Source organism: Macrobrachium nipponense, chromosome 34 (assembly GCF_015104395.2).
Source record: "Macrobrachium nipponense isolate FS-2020 chromosome 34, ASM1510439v2, whole genome shotgun sequence".
Taxonomy (NCBI): Eukaryota; Metazoa; Arthropoda; class Malacostraca; order Decapoda; family Palaemonidae; genus Macrobrachium; species Macrobrachium nipponense.
The window spans coordinates 30,743,031-30,765,763 of record NC_061095.1 but is presented as its reverse complement, the minus strand read 5'-3'; the positions used below and the strand labels follow the sequence as shown (position 1 = coordinate 30,765,763).

General features: G+C 47.0%; 1 protein-coding gene across 1 annotated transcript in view; it reads left to right on the top strand.

Annotated features, from left to right (window-relative positions):
• LOC135208074 (DNA-binding protein SMUBP-2-like) overlaps window positions 1–22,733 on the top strand; it is a gene marked incomplete in the record, with an annotated part of 738,222 nt that overhangs the window by 102,724 nt on the left and 612,765 nt on the right.

Below are 22,733 nucleotides of genomic sequence, written 5' to 3'. Positions count from 1 at the left end.
AATTCTTTCTATCTGTTTGCATGCCTGTATTATCATGTAGCATTCTCTTCTCCTTTCTAGACTATAATTTTAAAAATGATAGTCTTTCCCAGCAGTCAAGATCCTTAACTTCTTCTATTCTAGCCGTAAAGGACCTTTGTACACTCTCTATTTGTGCAATATCCTTTTGGTAGTGTGGGTGCCATATCATATTGCAATACTATTCAAGTGGACTACGTACATACGTTTTATAAAGCATAATCAACGTTCAGCTTTTCTTGTTTTGAAGTGCCGTAACAACATTCTCACTTTTGCTTTTTAGTATTGCTATTTGATAATTACATAACATGTTCCTATTCAACATCACACTAAGGTCTTTAACTGCTTCCTTATTAGTGATTGTCTTGTTATTAGGTCCTCTATATGCATATAGCTTTCCTTCTTTGTCTTCATAATTTATTGATTCAAATTTATCTGTGTTAAATACCATCCTATTATATCCTCAGCCCATTCATATACTTTGTTAACGTCTCTTTGTAGCGAGTTCCTATCTTCATCACAAGTAATTTCTCTACTTATTCTTGTGTCATCGGCGAAACTACTCACTACCGAGTCCTTAACATTACTGTCTAAGTCTGCAATCATAATAGCAAACTGCAATGCAGCTAACACCGTACCTTGTGACACACCGGATATTACCTTAGCTTCATCCGATTTCTCATCGTTTGCAATAACTATCTGTTTTCTGTTGTGTAAAAATTCTTTTTCTGGGTTCGACCTGTGTCGGCCGGTGAAATGTTCCTGTAGCACACATTTCTAGGTATAAATAGATGCTAAATATGCCAGAGAAAAAAGCTAATTGGCTAAATGGAATGCTGAAGTTACTTCCTCCAGCTCGCTCACCCAATTAGGGTGTCGGTATAACACAAGGGCGAGTGGAAACCACTACCACAGATATTCTGCCAATTAGAAGACTCCTCTCAAAACCCCTCTCTAGATAGGTGCCGTTACAACGTCTACCTTACGTCTACCTTCTGCTCGCTACTACTACAACTTCTGCCTGAAATCTTCATTCCTGTATTAGCACGCCTTGTGTTTGCACGCGCTTTTTTCGCTGTCCTCTAGAAGAGTTTTTTGGCGAAGCATGTCTGCCCAAGAGCCCCAAGCTTCTTCATCTAAGTTGAGTATTCCATTTTTAGTTTTTGATTCTCGTACCTGACCAGATCAGAAGATTCGATTTTGGAGGGTTAAGTTAGGTTCTATCCGTCCTCTTCATGACGTCCTTTGGTGGCCCTGCTAGCCTACCTGACCGGATAGGTATCGATCTCAGAGGGTTAGACTGAGTCCTTAGCTGGGTGTGTTCCCCCCCCTCCTTTCGCAGTTCTTCAGTAATTCCTCATCAATTATTTTATGATTTGTCTTGTGTGTAGCCTGGGCCTTTGCTCCCTTTAGGGTGTCAGTTGGCCTACCGTCTTCTGCCCCTTTAGTGGTAGGCTAGTTACGGCTCCTGAGAGGTGGTTGGTCACTGACCGGTTGCTGTGGCCAGGCGATCGTGACTTGTCCACTCTCCTCCAGACACTCTCCCCCCCTGCCCCGGTCTCGTTCCGGCGCTGCCTAGCTAGCTCGCTGCTCAAGTAATCCTACCGATGAACGATAGCTAGAGCGTACAGCTTATCCAGGGGATTACGTAGTTGGAGGAGACTGGGTGTTTAGTAGATTATGTAATCTCTCTTGATATGTCTCCGGGGCTGTGGGTCCTCTGGCCAGGTGGGGTCTACCATCACACCAGCCAGTAGGCTATACGCCGGATTGCACGTACCTCTGCTCCGCCGCTCTGTTATCTGTTCTCTATGTCATCACTGCCTCCCCACTCATGTGGGGGTGGAACTGGGCTTAGAGCTGCATTTCTAATTACCTTAGAATTGCTTCTCTTCTCCGGTGCAATCAGACTCAGGCCTAGGTTTTACCTATTTTCCCTGTTCTGCTCGTATCAGCCCATCTCCGCCAGCTTTTACTATTGTGATAACGAGATTATAGATTCCGAAGTAGGCGAAGTCTTTGAGAGATTATGTTAGAGAATGTTTTATTTAGCCTCTGTTGGTATGTCTCCGGGCCCGTATTTGTTCCGACGAAGTGTGGTCTACCATCACACACACCAGAAAGTATACACCGGAGTTTATCGTACCATTGTTCCTGCCGCTCTGTTTTCCATCTTCTATGCTATCGCTGCTCCCCACTCTGGTGGGGGTGGGACGGGGCTCAGAGAATGCGCCTATAATTGGTTAGGTTGCATTATTCTGCTTCGCTGCGATCAGACTCAGACTTAGGTTTTACCTTATTCCCCTGTTCTGCTCGTATCAGGCCCTCTCCACTTGTTATAGCTTTGCCGATCCCAAGTATGGATGCCGGAGCAGGCGGAGACACCCAGAGCTTTATTAGTACAAGTAAGTTGAAAATTATACCCATTTTGCCTTTAACTGGTTAAGTATCTAGTTGAAGTGTACTCATACCGCCGGAATTAACTCCGGCAGCATTATCTGACGATACTCATTTACTTTTTCAACTTACAGATGGTCCGTTGCCAGGTGACGGGTTGTCTGGCCGTTCTGTACAGGCTGTACGGGCATGAGGTCTGCCGGTCCCATGCCAACTGCGCCATCCATGTGGAGGAAAGTGCGGTCTGGCACCCAGAAGCCTGTACGGTGTGCTACGATCTGGTCAAAATCGTAACAAACGAGTCAGTAGGTAACATACTCGCCTCATTGTTTCTGTGAAATTTTCGCTACACTTTTGGTTTGGGGAAAATTCCCCGACACTGGGGAACCTAATTTGGTTATTTCTTACAGGTTAGTCTGGCACTTAAGACTTCCTCGATGGCGTCCCTTAAGGCCTGGGTAGGGGTGCTTCGGCAGGAACGTGAAATCTAGCCAACCCTACGTGTTGTCGGAGGAGCTGTGCACTCTCTTCTACCCTAACGCTCCAGTTTCGGCAGCAGTACCGGCGGCAGTGGCGGCTCCCATCATCGAGCGCATCCGCCAGGAGACTCAACACCCCCCGGAGGACCAAGAGGGCTTATGTGACATCGTCGCGGAGGAAGTGGCAGCCATCAGCCTACATCGAGAGCCTATGGCCACTGAGGAACAGGAGGTAGGTAGGGAGGTAAGTGAGGCAGGTAGTCTTCCTTTTAGTCCTACTCCTTCTTCCCCTCCTTCCTTCCAGGGCTTCCCTATGAAGTCCGTCCCCACTTGGGATAGGTCAGCCTCAGTAATCCCCAAGGTCAAAGCCTGGAAGACGAGATCCCTGCCGAAGATGGTTAAACCAACCAAGCCTTCCCCGGCAGGCTCCGCCAGGTCGTCATCGGCTCCCAAGCCTTCGACTTCCTTGGCTTAAGCTACTCCCCCACCCAAAGGGTCGAGAGCTAAGTCTTCCAAAGCCAGACCGGCAGAGTCTGGCTTTGACCTGGAGGCTTTCACGAATCTTCTCATGTGGAAGATGAGTGAAGTAGTGGACTCAAGGCTTGAATCGATGTCCACTCAACTCGCCTCAGGCCTAGAGACTTTGGGTCAGTCTATCATGTCTCTGACCCAGAGGTTACAGGCCCAGGAGGAATTGGTGACAGGTCCGGAAACACACCGCAGTCCTTTGCGGTGCCAGACGCATCCAAGCTTCCACCATATGAAAACAGCAACTAATGGTGGTTGGCTCTGGACGTCCCGTTCTCAGAGGGCAAGCTTACCATTGAAGGTTGCGGAACCCGACTGGTGGAAGACTTTGAGTTCTTCCCGGCAGGCCTACACTTTCCCTTCCCAGGCTACGCTAGACTAGCCAAGAAAGCGCTAGTCAGGGTAGACAAAGTCCCGAAAGAGACGGTTATCTACCCTAGGGACCAGGCTCAGTCTGCATGGGTCTGCACCCTCACTGAATGGGAGTGTGTCAACACCAAGTTGACACCCCATAAAGGTTGCTTTACCATGTTTGTAGCACCGAACGAAGTTCCGACTCCTTGTACGTCGAAAATTGCAGAATTGACGCTGCAAGCCAGAATGGAGGACAAACCTATGCCTCAACTAAAAGAGACGGAGGCTACCTCCTTGCTCTTCCCTGGGGATCTAGAGTGTTGGTCTGGCGCTCCGGCAACGTTCATGGTGGGCAAACTCGACCCGGAGTGTGCCTCCACACAATTCAGTGAACGTTTGCCTAGAATTCCGGACCCCATGATCAAGGCGGAATTCGAAGCAAGGTGCAGGCTGAGTAGATCAATTAACTCAGTCACCACTGCAGAGTTGACTGCTACGACCTTTGCAGATGAGCCTCTATTCCGGGTCCTGACAAAGTCACTATTACAGGCTTTTCAATCAGACCTGTATGACTTTATAGTGTCTAGACAAGCCTGCAGGAAGCATGTTTTTGCTAATGCTTCCATCAGACATGAACCGAACAGACTCATAAAGGCGTCGATCTGGGGTGCCAACCTCTTTCCTGAGGACATGGTTAACAACGTCCTCAGCGAGGCAGCTAGAGCTAGCCAGAACCTTCGTGTCTGTTGGGGACTTCCCTTCAAAAGGAAGTTTGAGACCCCCGGACCACAATCCAAAGGTAGGAAGAGGCCAAGGAAGTACCAGCCTTTCCAGTCCTCTCAACCTCAGACAGTAGTACAAGCTGTTCCGGTCTCCCAGATCAACAAGCCTTCAACACCTAAGGCACAGCCGCAACAACAGTTTGTCCTGCTACAGAGTCAACCGACTCAACAGCCTTCGAGTTCGACCGCCCTGGTAACTTCCCCAGCTTTCAACGCCTCCTTTGAATCACAAGGAGCGTTTTGAGGCTTCAATAGGCATGCAAGGAGTAGCAGAGCCAGAGGTGCCTTCTGACAGAGAGCTGGCTCTAGAGGCAGAGGCTTCAGAGGAGGCAGAGGAAGTAAGACCTCAACCAATCAGTGAGGCTCCGCAGGTGGGCGGGAGACTGTATCTCTCCCGGGACCATTGGACCTTCAGTTCATGGGCCCACAGTATTGTTTCTAAAGGTCTGGGGTGGAAATGGAAGAAAGGGCCTCCTCCACCAGTCAGTTTTCACCAGATGCCAATGTCAGACCTTCTAGACTATACCAAAGACCTTCTTCAAAAGAAGGCAATAAAGAAAGTCAGTCGCCTAAAATTTCAAGGACGTCTGTTCAGTGTTCCGAAGAAAGACTCGGACAAACGAAGAGTGATTCTGGACCTGTCCCGTCTCAAGTCATACATTCAATGCGACAAGTTCCGCATGCTGACCGTCTCGCAGGTGCGGACTTTACTTCCCCGTGGGGTCGTCACAACCTCTATCGATCTTACAGATGCTTACTATCATGTACTGATAGCAAGAAACTTCTCTCCATACCTAGGCTTCAAACTAGGAAAACAAGCTTACTCATTCAGAGTCATGCCATTCGGGCTCAACATAGCGCCCAGAATATTCACCAAGCTAGGAGAGACAGTAGTCCAAGAACTAAGAGCTAAGGGTGTAATGTTAGTAGCTTACCTAGACGACTGGCTTATTTGGGCAACCAACGACGAGGAATGTCGCAAGGCAACAGCCAAGGTAATAAATTCCTAGAATATCTGGGTTTCCAGATAAACAAGAAGTCCCGTCTCATTCCGGCGTCCCGTTTTCAATGGTTGGGAATTCAATGGGACCTAACCGCACACAACTATCTCTCCCACCTAAAAAGTGCAGAGAGATAGCGTAGGCTACGAGCCAGTTCCTCAAGAACAAACGAGCTTCTCGTCGTACCCAAGAGAGAATCCTAGGTTCTCTTCAGTTTGCCTCAATAACAGATGTTCTATTGAAAGCCAGACTGAAGGATATCAATCAGGTCTGGCGGAAAAGAGCCAACAACAAGTTGAGAGACAATAATTCCGCCGATATTAAAGAAAAGACTATGTCCATGGACGGAAGTCCGGAGTCTCTCCAAGTCAGTGCCACTACAATTTCCCCCACCGTCTCTGATAGTCCACACAGACGCCTCTCTGAGCGGTTGGGGGGGCTACTCCCAGTACAAGAAGGTTCAAGGAACGTGGTCAAAAACATTCCGCCAGTTCCACATCAACATCCTAGAGGCAATGGCCATTTTTCTGACCTTGAAACGACTAGCTCCAGTCAAGAACAGTCATGTAAGACTAGTCTCGGACAGCGCAGTGATAGTTCATTGCATAAACAAAGAGGGCTTCAAGTCGAGCAAAGTAAATCATGTAATGATTGCAATCTTTTTGTTAGCAACAAAAAATCATTGGCACCTGTCAGCTACTCACCTGGCAGGAGTACGGAATGTCATTGCAGACTCACTATCCAGAAAAACTCCGCTGGAGTCGGAGTGGTCCTTGGACACAAAATCATTCCGTTGGATTTGCCAACAAATCCCGGGCCTTCAGGTAGACCTGTTCGCCATGGAGTCCAATCACAAACTTCCGTGTTATGTGGCTCCCAATTTGGACCCTCTAGCTCACGCCACAGATGCGATGTCCATAGACTGGAACAATTGGCAGAAGATTTACCTATTTCCGCCAGTAAACCTCCTGTTGAAAGTCCTGCACAAACTCAGATCTTTCACAGGACAGGTAGAATTGGTAGCACCCAACTGGCCGAAGAGCAATTGGTTTCCTCTTCTACTAGAGTTGAATCTCCGTCTCAGACGGATTCCCAACCCAGAACTGACTCAAATAGTACAAACTCGGACTGTGCCAGCTTCCTCAAGAATTCTGAATGCCCTAACTTTATGGACTTCATGAAGTTTGCAGCACAGAAGGATGCTAGTATTGACCCACTACATCCTGTTCATGGAGTCAGACAAAAGAGAATCAACACTCAGACAGTATGATTCAGCAGTAAAGAAGTTGGCCATCTTTCTAAAAGAATCAGATGTCCAGAAGATGACTACGAATCTGGCAATTTCATTCTTTAGAACCCTGTTCGAAAAAGGCCTAGCCGCTAGTACCATTACTACGACTAAATCTGCCTTAAGGAAGTTATTTCAGTTTGGCTTTAATATTGATTTGACAGATTCGTACTTCTCATCTATCCCTCGAACATGTGCTCATCTGAGACCAGTGGACCGTCCTCATATGGTCTCCTGGTTTTTAAATGATGTACTCAAGTTGGCTTCAGACACTGATAATGAGTTATGCTCATATATAACCCTTCTCAGGAAAACATTATTTTTAATGAGTCTGGCCTCAGGCGCCAGAATATCTGAACTGTCGGCTCTCTCTAGAGAACCAAATCATATTGATTTCCTCCCGTCAGGTGAAGTTCTGCTCTCCCCAGATCGGAAATTCTTAGCAAAGAACGAAGACCCACAAAACAGGTTGGCTCCATGAAAGATTATACCTCTCGCACAGGACCCATCTTTGTGTCCTATTGTCACTTTAAAATCTTATCTGGGCAGAACTTCTGAAAAGTCTTCAGGTTCTCTTTTTATTAGAGAAAAAGGCAGAACCATTTCCTTGAAAGGAATCAGACAACAAATTCTTTATTTTATTAAACAAGCCAATCCGGATTCAGTCCCTCATGTCCGTGATATCCGGGCAGTGGCTACCTCAATTAATTAAAAAATATACGGGTTGGAAATGCCCGACAGTATTTAAACGCCACTATCTGAAGAATTCAGAGGCCCTTAAATATTCGGCAGTGGCTGCAGGGAGCATTGTCTCCCTTTGATACGGCCTAGTTTTATAACTCTATTTCCTATTCCTTTATTTTGCTATTCATTTTTCTTTTGATACTCACTCTCACCTACTTACCTCGCTTGTAATCCCTGCCTGTCTCCCTTATGTTCCGGTCTGGTTTGCTCATCAGCCCACTCCTGGAATCGTACATAGTTCATATTTGTTTGTTTTTGTATTCCTTACCTGTTGTTTTTCCCAGGACAGTATGGATTTAGTCATATTTGAGTTTTTCACAGGACAGTATGGATTTAGTCATATTTGATCCCTTTTTTACCATTTGTAACTTGCTATTCTTACATTGGTTATTAAAACTTAATTTTAAGAAAATTTTTATTTTTCCTTATATGTCTATAGAATTTTGTGTTTTACCAAGCTTGTATGGCCAATTCTCAGATACTATTTCACCGGCCGACACAGGTCGAACCCAGAAAAGGGATTTTGACGAAGGAAAAATCTATTTCTGGGGGAAGACCTGTGTCGCCCGGTGAACCCTTCCCTCTCTTCTCCTGATCCCCCACCATTTAGGTGGCCCAAGCTTGGTTGCGTAATTCAGGAATGAAGATTTCGGGCAGAAGTTGTAGTAGTAGCGAGCAGAAGGTAGACGTAAGGTAGACGTTGTAACGGCACCTATCTAGAGAGGGGTTTTGAGAGGAGTCTTCTAATTGGCAGAATATCTGTGGTAGTGGCTTCCACTCGCCCTTGTGTTATACCGACACCCTAATTGGGTGAGCGAGCTGGAGGTAGTAACTTCAGCATTCCATTTAGCTTTTTTGCTGGTATATTTAGCATCTATTATAACCTAGAAATGTGTGCTACAGGAACTTTCACCCGGGCGACACAGGTCTTCCCCCAGAAATAGATTTTTCCTTCGTCAAAATCCCTTTATCCATCTTCCTACTTTGTCCACTATATTGTTTTCTAATTTTCTTTGCTAATTTATTATGGTCTACCTTGTCAAAAGCTTTTGCAAAGTCTAGGTAAACCACTTCTGTTTCTTTTCCATTTCTCTATCATATTTTTATATATGTCCTCACAGTGAACTAACAATTGGGTTTGTGTACTTTTTCTAGGTACAAAACCATGTTTTCCTATATTAAACAAATTATTTTTTATTAAATGTTTCATAATATTTTTCTTCATTACCCTTTCATACACTTTCATGATATGTGATGTTAGACTCACTGGCTATGATTACTAGCCTCTAGTCTTGATCCACTTTTGAAAGTAGGGGTAATATATGCTAATTTATGCTCATCATAAATCTTGCCTGTAACTACAGTTTGCCTTAATAATATTGCAAGCAGCTTTGCGATAGAATGAACTACTTTTTTTAACAAATAAATATTCACTATTTTCATTCCTTATTTCTGTATCATTATCTGCATTATCAATTCTAGGGGTAAATTCTCTCATATCTTTCTGCTAATATGTTGCATATGTCCCTTTTTCATTCGTTAATCTCCCTTCATTTCTTAGAGGGCTTATTTCTATTCTTCTTTTATTCATCTTTTTTGCATATGAGTACAATACATAGTTTGGAGTTTTGATTGATATTTACGAGGGTCTTTTCTTCCAAGAGAGAGAGAGAGAAAAAAATTATTATTTTTATTATTTAATGTTATTTAATTTACACATAAAAGCTTCAAACCTATAAATTAGATTAAAAAAAATTGAACAAACACCTTTCGGGGTTTCTTCAGGATTTGGAAATGTTGCTCTTGCGTGTCTCTGAAATACTCGCATATGATAATTAGTTAGGTTCCAATGCAAAGTTCGCGCTATTGTGAATTCGTGCAACTCGAATCACGTAAGATTGAGGCATTACTGTAATGTAGAAAAACTTATCTTGAAAATTCAAAAATAGAATTTGTACGTATATGGAAAAATATAGTATTATATATCCCAGTGTCAAATATGCTCTTACTAAGAAGATGCATCCCAATTTTGACAAGAAAAATTAATTTAAAAAATGGTAACACTCATGAGTTAATGGCTTTGTTTTGGTTGTTGCAATGTGCATTTGTGACTGTCTAATTGCATTGAAGTAGCATAATTTTGGCTGTTACAGCATACACATACTATTAATTATTCTAGGATTTTAAGTTTATTTTTTAAAAACTTGGTTTTTTCTAGTTCATTGGTTTAATCATGAATGGGCTTCTCTGAAGTTGCCTTACCAACAAACTAAAATACTGCTTTAACACATTACAAATAAAAAGTTTGCTGTTGAAACCATGCAGCTGTGCTGTGTTAGAGATTTCCTTGGCTAGTGGTGCAGTATTTTAAGATCTAAATAGTAATCCTTCATTTATCCAGAATAATAGAGCCATGGATAATGGCGAAATCAGGATATGGGCGAGCATAAAAATCTAGTGGGTATTAAAAGGTAATTGTTCCGACACGGCATACAAACCTTCGGTCCTTTTACAATAGGAAGGTACTAGCGGCAGCTGGATAGGTCGTAAGCTTTCGAACAAGGGGTTCGGTAGTTAACTGCTTGTCCGACAGGCGCGCGCGCGCGACTGGGAGGTAAACAAATCACTTTTGCTTTCGGCCTGCTGGCGTGTGGACGTGTATCATCGCTCTCTGCCCGCTCAATATCGTCGTTTGCTTTCGCATGATTGTGTTTTTCTTTTCTAATTATCTAGTGAAACTGAATTGTAAGTACAATCATTTCATTGAATTCTTTGTGAATTAAGGATCTTGGTGTCACCACGCCCTCCGATTACCCGAGTGCCGGGACTGAAGGGCGTAAGTGCGGGAATTCATTTTCCCAGAAATGATCCTCGTATTGTGTATGCTCGGTGCCGAGGGCGGGAGCACTCGCTCCGAGCGTAGATTGGGTTGGAAATGTGTAGATGAAAATCGTAAGTAAGTGCTCTTTTCATTTATATTTTTTTGACCTGTATGCCCGTTGCCGAACGAATGCGCTCGGCACGGAAACTTATTTAGTATGGAAGTGGAATCGCAAGTACAGTATTCTTTTTCATTTTCATATATTATTTTGATTGTAGCAATACTCATTTTGGATCAGTTTCCGAGCTTACCCGGAAATTGATCCTTCCCCCTTTTTATTTTGAATGAAGTGAAATCGCAAGGGCAGTTCTTTTTCATTTTCATATTTTTTATTGAGATTGCATTGTTTACTGGGTGATCAATGTTTCTGCTATTCCCAGGAATTGATCCTTCCCCTTTTTATTGTATGAAGTGAAATCGCAAGCGCAGTAGTCTTTTCATTTTCATATATTTTTTTTTGATTGCATCAATTCATTATGGATCAAGGTTTCCAGAAACCTTGATCCATAAAGGTAAGGAATTGATCCTTTCACCCTTGCGCTCGGTACCTAGGGCGCAAATCGCTCGATCCGAGCCCTTATTCATTGTGAAGTGAATCGTATGCAAGATGCATTTTCATTTTATCCCTTATTATGATTGCATCTAATATTTATTTGGTTCAAGTTCCGCTCAGTCAGGGAATTGATCCTTATGCCCTTGCATTCGGGCCGATGGCACGATTGCTCTCGGGCTCTTATATTGTTGTTGGGTACATGGGTACTGTGCGGGGGTGGGGAACGAGAAACCCCCCCCCGCTCAGCTCCCACAGTGATCGAGCGCGGGGGAGGGCGCTCGGTGCCCGATGTACAATTGTATTAGGGGTCTTCCACTCGTTCGGAGAGGGCTCACCCCCCCGCGCGAGGGGACTTCCCCCCCACTAATCGCTACTACTGTTATTTCCGCAGGTGCTACTTGCCACGGAGTGGGTGGACCTTGGTGAGGTATGGGCGTCCTTCCATTTGCAGGGCGTGCTAGTGTCCAGGGGCTGCGGTTCTATGTCTGGGCCTACTGCGGTCACCCATGGAGTGGTGACCACGCAACCAGGTGACGACGTCCCTCCTCACTGGTGTACTCGCCTCACGTGGTAACAGTCTTGCCTACAGCCGCTGTGAAGTGCCGTTCGCCGTACCGAGAGGGGGGGCGTGCGCCGCCGCTCGTGGTTGCCGCGCTGCAGCGACCACACTTCCGCTGCCCTAGAGCTCGCCCTGGACCTGCCGCCAGTACCAGGATGTTGCTGGCTGCTGCTCCACTTCCTGTGTTTCCGGTGCTGCCTGCCGTACCTGCCGATTCTGGGCTGACTGTCCATGCAGTTGCTGCGCTGGCTGTCCCTGTCGTTGCTGCGCTGGCTGTCCCTGCCGTTGCTGCGCTGGCTGTCCCTACCGATGCTGTGCTGGCTGTGCCTGCTGTTTCTGAGATGCCCATACCTGCTGATGTCGTCCCTGTTCGTGGTGGTACTACCCCAGACTTTGGTCTGTCTGTACAGGTGCGTCCGGGCCCTGTGGCTTCGGCTACAGCAGCCCCGGCTCCGCCCTGGATAGCAGATCTTACGTCTGTCCTGAGGAAGCTGACGAAGAAGAGGAGGAAGGTGTCGTCGTCGTCGTCTTCATCTTCTTCATCGTCGTCGGCTGCCGGCCTCTTTCCCCTTCGACTTCTAAGGCTTCACAGCCGAGGAAGAAGAAGGTTGCCTCCTCCCTCCTAAGAAGTCTCCCTCGGGAGCTTCTCGGGACCCGTCTCACCTCGGTGGGACGGGAGGGTTCCTTCCGCTGGTCCTCCTGCTCCTTTCGGGAGCGGGGCGTCTCTTCTTCCGCAAGGAAGACGACTACGGGGACCAGAGGGGTACCGGCTAACACGGTACTATCTCGCCTGGTGTCAGTGGTTCTGCCACTGCATCAGGGTCCCGTCTCGGCCTCTCGTTCGCGGGAGGTACCGAGTGTACGGTCGCCTACAGCGACGTGCAGCCAGGAACCAGACCTCTGAGTCCGCTCAGCGTCAGGTTCACGGCACGTGGGGCGGGAAAGACTGGTGACAGCCGCTTATGCGACTCTCACCAGACCAGCTCTCACTCTCGCGGCGAACAGCTGGCTACCCGGGGACGTGACGGTCCACGACCGACCACGGGCTGAGGCTGGGAAGAGGTCCTCCGTTCGCCGGTGCCAGCCACGGCTGGAACCAGCGACGTGACGTGCCGTGAGGACAAGCACCGGTCTCACTGTGACAGTGGAGCCTGCAGGTCGCCTGACCGTCGCTCTCACAGAAAGCGACCGGGTACGGCAACCAGCACCAGCTCTTCTGATACTCGAGATCGGGGCCGCTGTGCTCAGTCCAGCCGTTCTCCACAGGAGACGGTTCGACCAGGCCTGCAGCTCGATCGCCACCGCGGGTTGACGATCGCCTGCAGCCCTCAAAGCCTGCTGGTGCTGCCAGCGAGCAATGAGGGAGCGTCAGGTCTGCCTCTCCCGTACCTTCAACCTCCTCGGGTTACACCGGGAGGAGCGAGGTATTGAGGAGTGATCGTGAGGGGTGCGCCCCTCATGATCCCACCACAACGCCCTACGTGCCAGCACGGTTCTGGGACCGGCCAGGACGTATGCGCAAGTGGATGGGGAAGACCGAGAGGGCTGTCGCTGTTCCCCTTCTTAGGAGGAAGGTTCTCGGAAATGCTCTTGTTCGAAGGGCTTAACGGTCCCACTCTGCAAGATGCTGTGACTTCCGAGATCCAGAGGGGACTTGTCGAGGTTACGGCGCTGATTCGTCAGCACAATGATCTCGGGGAAGGATCACCGCTCCCACCAGCAGAGCCACGTCTCGGCTCGAGTCGTTTTGGGGCCCGAGAGGGAACCCAAATCGACGGTGGGTCTGCCGCGATCGGAGCTTGCCGACTGGGTTTGAACCAGGTAGTCTCTCATCGTCTCCGGACAAGAAGGCTCTCTCAGTTCTGGACGGTCGAACAAGCTACTTCACCTCCTCTACTGCGACAGAGGCGTTTCTACGTGTCTTCGGACACCGTATTTAAATACCCCTCCCCTTCGGTCCTCCTGAGGTTTCGACCTCGACGAGGACTGGAATGAGTCGGAGCGGTATCGGCTCTCTCCTGTCAGGTGTCGATTAACCCCACCCAGACGACGTTCACAGTGGAAGGACGGCGTTCCCCCTCACCTGCTGCCCGGAAGTGGGGGGGTGCCTGGCCAGCCATTGGGCAACTTGGCAGCGCCACGGCGCCGAGACCTGGATTGTAGATGTCCTTCGGGAGGGAGATCTATTAACCTTCGAATCTCGGTCACCCCTCACCTCCAACCCGGTCCAACAGCAGGCGTACGTTCCAGGGGCATCGAAGGACGTAGCATTGAGACAGGAGATCAAGACCATGCTGAGCAAGAGAGCTGTAGAAATCGGCACGGATCAGTCACCGGGCTTTTACAGCCGACTCTTCCTGGTGGAAAAGTCTACGAGAGGCTGGCGCCCGGTGATAGATCTCTCTCCCCTGAACCGGTTGGTTCGCCAGACCCGGTTCACGATGGAGACGGCACGCGCAGTGTCGACTCTATCAGGGAGAACGATTACATGCTTTCAGTGGACTTGAAGGATGCGTATTTACAAATACCCATTCATCAGTCCTCCAGAAAGTACCTCCGCTCATCCTCGACGGGACGGTAGTACCAGCTCAGGCCACGTTGCTTCGGTCTCTCAACCGCCCCACAGGTGTTCACGCGAGTGTTCACTCTGGTGTCTGCTTGGGCCCATTCGCACGGGATACGTCTGATGGGGTATCTCGACGATTGGTTAGTCCTGGCGAGCTACCGCTCGCAGTTGCTACAGGACAGGGATCGACCTGCTCGAGTTCTGTCGCGATCTGGGGATCGTTCTGAACTTCGAAAAGTCCGATCTCGAGCACAAGCAGAGGATGAAGTACCTGGGTATGCGGATCGACACGGACGGTAGCAGGGCGAGTCTTCCCCGCAGACTCGCGGATCAGCAGATTCAGGGAGGCAGCCAACCAGTTCCTGTCTCGGCAGGAACAGTAGCTCAGCGATGGCAAGTCGTGATCGGACCACCTGTCGTCACTGCGGAAGCCAGTCCCTAACGGGCGTCTTCACCTGCGGTCTCTTCAGGGAGACTGAAGGAGAGTTGGTCACAGGCGACGGATCCCCAAGCTTTCCATTGTCACGGACACAGGAGGTGAGGCAGGACCTAGCCGGGTGACTGGACGACAGGAACCCCTTAAGAGGAGTGCCTCTGCGCACTCTCCCCCCGGGACATGCAGCTGCTCTCAGACGCATCGACCGAGGGTGGGTGCGACACCTGGAACAGATTGCGGACTTCAGGAGTGTGGTACGAGAACGACAAGCACCTTCACATCAATGTACTGAAACTCAAGGCAGCGTTCCTCGCTCTCCAAGAGTTCCAGGACCGCTTGATGGGACACTCAGTGGTGTTGATGTACGTCAACACCACGGTGGTGGCTTACGTCAACAAACAGGGGGGGCCTAGTGTCTCTCCCGTTGTATCAGTTTGACTCGGCAGGTGCACGAGTGGGCCGAGGCGCACTCAATAGAGCTGTCGGCACGCTACATTCCAGGGAAGGAATGTAGTAGCAGACACGCTCAGCCGTCGGGATCAGGTGATAGGGACCGAATGGTCTCTACACCAGGACGTGGCGGAAAGGCTCTTCGACCTGTGGCGGCGACCAGTCGAGGATCTGTTCGCCATCCGGCACAACAGGAAGCTCCAGGTGTTCTTCTCGGCCGTGCCGGATCCATGGGCAGCTGCAGAGGACGCTCTTCAACACCCGTGGGACGACCTCTTCGCCTATGCCTTTCCCCCGTTCAGCCTGATTCGCAAGGTGATCAGTCGAGCACTGGTCATCCCGAATCTCAGGATGATCCTGATGGCTCCCAAATGGCCACAGGCCATTTGGTTTCCGGACCTGCTGGCTCTTCTCGCAAGAGAACCGAGAGAAATTCCCCATTGGCACAACCTTCTCGCCCAGCCACACGTCGAGCGGTACCACCGAGCAGTCCAGTCCCTACGTCTTCACGCTGGCTGTTATCCACCATCTCTTGCGAACGAGAAGCTTTTTTCGTAGCGCAGCAACAGAGATGGCTGGAAACGCGTCCGTCAGTCCTCTCAGAACTGTGTACCAGGGAAGTCGGCCGTCTTCTGTGTTGGTGTCGTAGACGGGGCCTATCTCCTCTCAGAGCCACTCTTCAGCAGGTAGCGGTTTTCCTCGTTTTTCTTCGCCAGGAAGCTCCTCTAAGTTCCCACAGTCAAACGGATACAGAGCCGCCTTGACGCTCGTCCTGAAACTGACGGGATTGGACATCTCGAACTCGTTCGAGATCTCCTTGCTTAAGAGCAGCCTCCAAAGGTCTTGCCAACCCAGGGAACTCACAAGACCCTCTTCTTGCTGGACCTGGCATCGGCGAAGAGAGTACAGGAACTTCATGCAGATAATGATGTGGATGAGATGCTGCTTTGTCCTGGGAGGACGCTACGGCGCTATCTGAAGAGAATCGACACCTCGGGCCTGAGTGTCGACGCCTCTTCGTTAGCAACGTCACCCAAGAAAAGAAGTATCAAGAACACTCTTTCGTCCTGGCTGCGTGAGGTCTTCAGGAGGGCGTATGAGGCTGATGGTAGTGACGACATCCGTACGTCCCGTCCGAGAGCTCACGAAGTCAGAAGTATTGGCCCCTCGTTTGGCGTTTCGTAAGAACTTCTCCGTGGCTGGCGCAGGTATGGAAGGCAGGGGTCTGGTACAACCAGACTACCGGCACCTTCCTTATACCTCTTGGATATTGCCCATAGGTCCTTGGATCGGTTTCCTTAGGACCCGTGGTGGCTGCTCAACACGTCGTCTATAGCTAACCCAGACCCTAGCAGCTGAACAGCATCGAGTCCTCCGGTGGGTGACTGTATGAATAGATAGTGATGAGAAAGTGACTGGCTTCTCTTTCTATCTTTTTCTACCCCTCTACCTGTGGGTAGAGGGATACGGTCATTACCCTGCTGGATAAGGACGAGATGCCGGTGAGCTATATGACAGAGCCCCATCCTATCCCTTTCACTAGGGATAGGAGCAGAATATCCACCACTTCCTTCTACAAGGGGGGGAAGTGGATGCCTACAAGAGTCAAAACCATGACTTTATCTTTGCTCCTGTACAGGAACAAGTTCTTACATTGCTGGTACGAAGAGATACGCTTGCCTCTCTCTTAGTACTCGGTCCAGAGGTCTGACCATTGATCCTGCGGTGCACACCCCGATCAATCGGACAGAGGCTTGGATCCCTCCCTCGCTCTTACGACCAGGGAGGCTTCCAAGGTTGGGCGAACACCAGTCTGTCGCAAAAGACTCAGATTCCACCCACCAAGAAGTGAGTCTTCCTATTGTAAAAGGACGAACCGAAGTTTGTATGCCGTGTCGGAACAAATGACAATTTGTCCAAAATTGCATTTTTCCTAACTATACAAACCTGAGGTCCTTTTACACATAGCCCCACCTCATGCCACCCCTCACTCTGCAGTTTTTGCTTGGGCCAAAAGCAAAAGTGATTTGTTTACCTCCCAGTCGCGCGCGCGCGCCTGTCGGACAAGCAGTTAACTACCGAACCCCTTGTTCGAAAGCTTACGACCTATCCAGCTGCCGCTAGTACCTTCCTATTGTAAAAGGACCTCAGGTTTGTATAGTTAGGAAAAATGCAATTTTGGACAAATTGTCATTTCTGTATCCTTCCTCACCTAAAGTTGTCAATACCACATAACTGTAAGCACTCACTATGCTTATAAACAACACCTCACTAAAAACTGAAAACTATGCAAAAGGTAATTATCTACATTTTCTCCCATATTTAATAAAATATACTGCATAAATACACTTTAAAATAAAAATTCACCCCTTCATTATCTCTACCTCTAAAAACACAATTCAGTAGGTAGGTAACCTGTCTGTTTACCCACAGCCTACCATTGTTTTATGACCATTAATGTCATTTTATACAGTAACTCTCTTATCAGTTGTTACCATATGGTATTAACATAAATGAGATGCAAACTGTATACTATGTGTGAACTATTGACTTAGGCTAGGTATTACATTCATGGTATCCATTTGCATAAGTCAAATAGGCTATTTCAGGCAGTCCCCGGTTATTGGCGATCCGGGTTTACGGTGCTTGTCTAGCAACAACGATCTGGAGTTTCAGCTCCAATCCCCGGTTACTGGCACTGATCCCTGCTTAACAGCTCTGTTGATCCCCAGGTATCGGCACTGTTATTGCTGATTTTTGGTTATCTTCACACTGTCAGGAACGGAACCCCCGCTGATAACCGAAACTGCCTGTATAGCAGTATTTCACATACCACTACCCAGGATTCTATGGACCCCTGAAGCCTTGGGTTCTAAGATTGAAGCATGCTGACTGGACAGTCCCTGCTCACATTCGCACAAGTGGGACTGCTCTCAAGGCAGACATCATGGCTGGTTGACAACTGCCCATGGCCCCACTTAGTTGGCAAGATTTTAGTCTGTGGCAGGCTAGGCAAGGTTGCTTTTAGTCTCACATTTTTCCTCCTCCTTGGAATTATTATTTTTTTTGGGGGAGACAGGAACCAGACAAATTCGGAGCTTGGGACCAGGTACGTTTTCGTTCCCATCCTGGCCTGTTACACGGAGGCCTACATTCCTGGTGTGGACTAGGCAGACGTACATTGAATGATTAAGAGGTTGCCAGAGGCTCTGGTATTTCTCCTGCAAAATTTTATAGGCCTATTTTGGAGATCATTAGAATGATAACGTCATTTTAATGATCTCAAGAAAGAGATTATCTTTTCTTGCTTCGTGCTTTCCTGAGCAAGAGAACTCTACCTGGTTTAGCCATTCATGCAGGGTACCTCCTCTGCCTCTAGCCCACAAGAAGAAATGTCATGTTCTTTCAAAAGAATATATATATATTACCATCTCTTATTTTGATACAATCCTGACTTTGTATGTATCCTGATATGTCACTAGAATATCTCTGTGTTGAGGGAGTCTCCTTGTCACAGGCAGAGGCAATGACACCAGAATTGACTGCCAGAGCAGCATTCCAGCCAGTCTCGTAGATAGATCTTTGGGTCTATCATTAGCCAAGATAGTTTTTTCTTCAGGCTTCTGTACACCCAAGGAGAATAGAGCCCATGTTCTGGGTTCCTTTCCCCTCTTTGCTAGAGAGAGGGGTAGGCTGCGATAGACAGACTTTATCTTGTTCACTAGGCAGTGGCTAAGACCTTCAGGTCTTCACATGGCACTGCAACATGACCCTAGGGTCAGGTTGGCCCTTCCTCTTCAGTCAGAGAAGTCGCAAACTTCCTCGACCCCTCATAGAGGTACCCAGACGTCTTTTACCTCGGTAGGAGACAGATGATGCCGGAGGTGCGTGGTTCTCCCGATTGGTGCCAATGGGGGTTGCTGTATGTTGTGCCACTGCGCAAGCTTGGCAGCAACATGGAGCAAAGCGTGGGTAGCGGATGCCCGTCAGACATGATTCGGCTACCCTTGAACTGGTTCTTTCACAAGAACTGGTCTTGGATGGAAAGGTTTGTTTTTCTGTTTTCTCAATCCCCATAAAGAGGGTAAATTCTTGATTTTTGGGGATGTAAGGGATATATATGTTCAATACCTACCCATCGGTCCTCCTGGAAGTATCGCCTCCTTACCCTTGTGGGGGGAAATTGTTCTATCAAAGTGCTTGATTTTACATTTTGTATTAAAGATTTATTTAATTTGTATTATCTGTCATTCCAGGGTGGGTCCCAGAATGAGCTTAAGTTTGCGATATGTAAAGAGATATATTTAATTTGTATTAAACATTTATTTGAGATGAATCTTATCTACTGTTAAAGTTAGTTATAATATCTCCGCGCCGATTAGGTGAGTCGGCATTCAAAAAAATATTATTGAGTGGCTGCCCGAATGACTGTCTAGTTCACCTGTTCTCCACCAGGTGTGTTTCCAATGTTTTAACTCGTATCAGAATTCTCCTTGCCGCCATTAGGTGTAAGTGAGTGTGGGTATTTTGTGAATTTTGACTTTTCTCCTGTCACGGTACTGTAATTTTAATCTTCCTAGGATGTCTTCCACCAGAAGCAAATCTACTAATATAAGGTTATGTAGGAATGATTACTGTGTAAGCAGGAAGCTTGAATTTGAGCTAGATCAGCCTAATGTTTGTACCAGCTCCAGGGGTACAGAGTGTGAGGAATGCAGGGATTGGCCTAAGGAACTTATGCTTAAAGTATTAAATACAGGAAAAGAAGGGAAGTAGATAGATTGCGGAAGTAATTAATTAGGTTGGCATACAGCTTTCCATTTCTCCCCTTCCCGGTGAGCCTTCGTCTGTAGTTAGCCTTGATCAGCTGATGTTTTTTTCCTATCTAGGTCTAATACTAATATAGAGTGCAGTGGGCCTCCTGTATTCGCAGACTCGCATTCACGGACTTCTCTGGAACATATCCCCCCATTATTCGCGGGAAATTCACATATTCGCTGTATTTTTCTGAGAAATATCCACATTCTTGGTTCTTTTTATCAATTTCATCATAAAATGCACTTTTTGTGCATTGAGTTTAAAGTAACAAAATAGGCCATTTTAAGCATTTTTATAGGGGTTCCAACTATTTACGGGTTCTAACTATTTGTGGGGGCATCTGGTATGCATCCCACGCAAATACAGGGGGACCACTATACTGACATTTCCTCTTTAGCTCCAACTTGAGCTCCCCTTTCATTTCAGGAAAAGCGTATCGAGAAATTTGAACAGGATGTAAGCCTTATTCTGGAATCTGTTAAAGGTTTGACTTAATTTATGACAGGGAACCATTCCGAGTCCCCCATAGTGAACGTTCATTTTTGTGTTCCTCCTGTAGAGGTAAGGTGTCGGTGCCCTCGCCTGTATGTAGCCCAAGCCTAGGACTGCCCTGCAACAGTTGGAAAAGTCCGCTGCCAGACCCAGTTCTTGGGGCAATGGGGTTCTGTGCCCTCTGAATCCTACCTTGTTCAATGCGTTCGCCTAAGGACCATTTTGGTAAACGTTACTTCACTCTGTATGTGCATTCTGCCATCATTAGCACCTAGTTTGAGGTGTTAGCATACATAGGATTAATAACATATAATACAATAGGTATAGAAATTTTTATTGAGATTAATGTGTCTGTAGTGAGTTTTTCATATTCTGATATTATGTCTTCTCAGTGAATAGTTTAACCAGTCTCTCATGTTTTAGTTATTCTAAATTATTGTGTGCTAGCCTATTTTTCATTCTTCATCGAAATGCACTTGTTCGGTGTTTGCATGCTTTTTCTTCGGTTATCGGCAAATCTCTTACCACTGCCTCGATTAATGTTTCTTTATAGTATCTACGGTTCTTTCCAAGCTAGATATTATTCTAGCATCAAAGCTTTCTTACGATTTGTTGTATAATACGATTTGTTGTATAAGAATGCTTTCAAATACAGGCAGTCCCCATTTATTGGTGGACTCGATTAATGGCGATCCATTTTTATTGCGCTTGTCTACCGCTGTAAAATTGGTAATTTATGGCGCCATAACATGTCAAGTTCCGTTTATCGGTGCCGCAAGGTGCCAATAATAGTTACAGTGCCATAACATAACTAGAGGCACCATTAACCGGTTATTGTCACCATTAACCGGTTATTGGCACCATTAACCAGATATTGGCATCATAAGCACCATAAATTACCAAGTTTCAGTTAATGGCGGTTTTCACTATTCAGCTCCCTGCCGAGAATGGAAACCCCGCTGATAACTGGGGACTGCCTGTACTTGAAAGCATTCTTATACGACAGATCGTTAGAAAGCTCTGATGCTAGAATAATATCTAACTTGGAAAGAACTGTAGACACTATAAAGATTATAGATTTGAAAGAGAAACATTAATTGAGGCAGTGGTAAGATTTGCTGATAGCCGAAGAAAGAGAAATTGGCTAGCAGATGTGAATTTAGAACAATTAAAACATGAGAGATTGGCTAAACTGTCGACTGAGAAGATGTAATAGCAGGGTGCTGATAAGTGAAAACCGCCATTAACCGAAACTTGGTGATTTATGGCGCTGATATCCAGTTAATGACGCCAATAACCAGTTAATGGCACCTCCTTTATGTAGATTATGGCACCATAACTCTATTATTGGCACCTTATGGCACTGATAACCAGAACTTGACACGTAATGGTGCCATAAATCGCCTATTTTATGGGGCCAGACAAGTGCCATAAAACTGGATCGCCATTAACTGAGTCTGATGATAACTGGGGACTGCCTGTATACGTATGTTAATTTGCTTTCAGACGATGTGGGAGAGTCATTGTGACTCCTCTCCCCAGGCTCCCAACCTTTCCCATTTTTTTTGTGCCCTATTTTCTTTCCCTCAGCTGACTCGTGTGGACATAGCTGAGTGACTGACTCCTTTGAGTCGCTGAAGACTCTCCCTTTCATCAAGTCGTGGATGTGATATAATAATCGGCTGCTGGTGCCTCCCATCAACAAGTGTTGCTTCCTGTCGCCAGTTGGTGTGAAGGAAAAGCAGTCCTTTAGGCTCTTTTCTTTACCTCTTGTTGGTGGCTGTCTCCTCCTGTTTTCCTCTGGTGGAAGAAGAGTTTGAATTGGAGAAAGTCCTTCGCTCAGGGCGATGTTTGTTGCAACATTATGCTTCACTGTATCCTCATTTAGTTGAGGAAAGAGGCCACATAGACAATATCTCGCTTGTCTTATTGTATTTCCGCGTCCTGTAAATACATATTTTGAGAAGGGAACCTAAGCTCTCTCCTTCAATAAGAGCAAGTTTTGTAACTTTTCTCGTACACAGATGCACAAAGCTACCTTTAGGTCAGTCATGGCCTGTCTTCTTGTGTCTTCAGTAGGAGGTACAGTTTCTTTCTCTCCTATAGAGAGACAAACTCGAGACTGACAGGTGTTTTAGACATGTTAATGGAGTCTCAGTCTAGCTTGTTGAGTTGTTACCTTTTACTCAGCATGTTGTCTCTTCTCTGTGTCAGCTAAGAGAAGTCTGGGCGCCAACCTAGCGAGTTTGTGAAGCCAGCTTTAAGGTTTTGGTACCAGTGGGAGTTTAGCAAGGAAGAGAGTTAACTCATTTCTGATGTTGCAAGGTTTACATGAAAATTAGCATTTGAAAATTAGTAAATAAATTGTTATCATAAAAATGTATTTA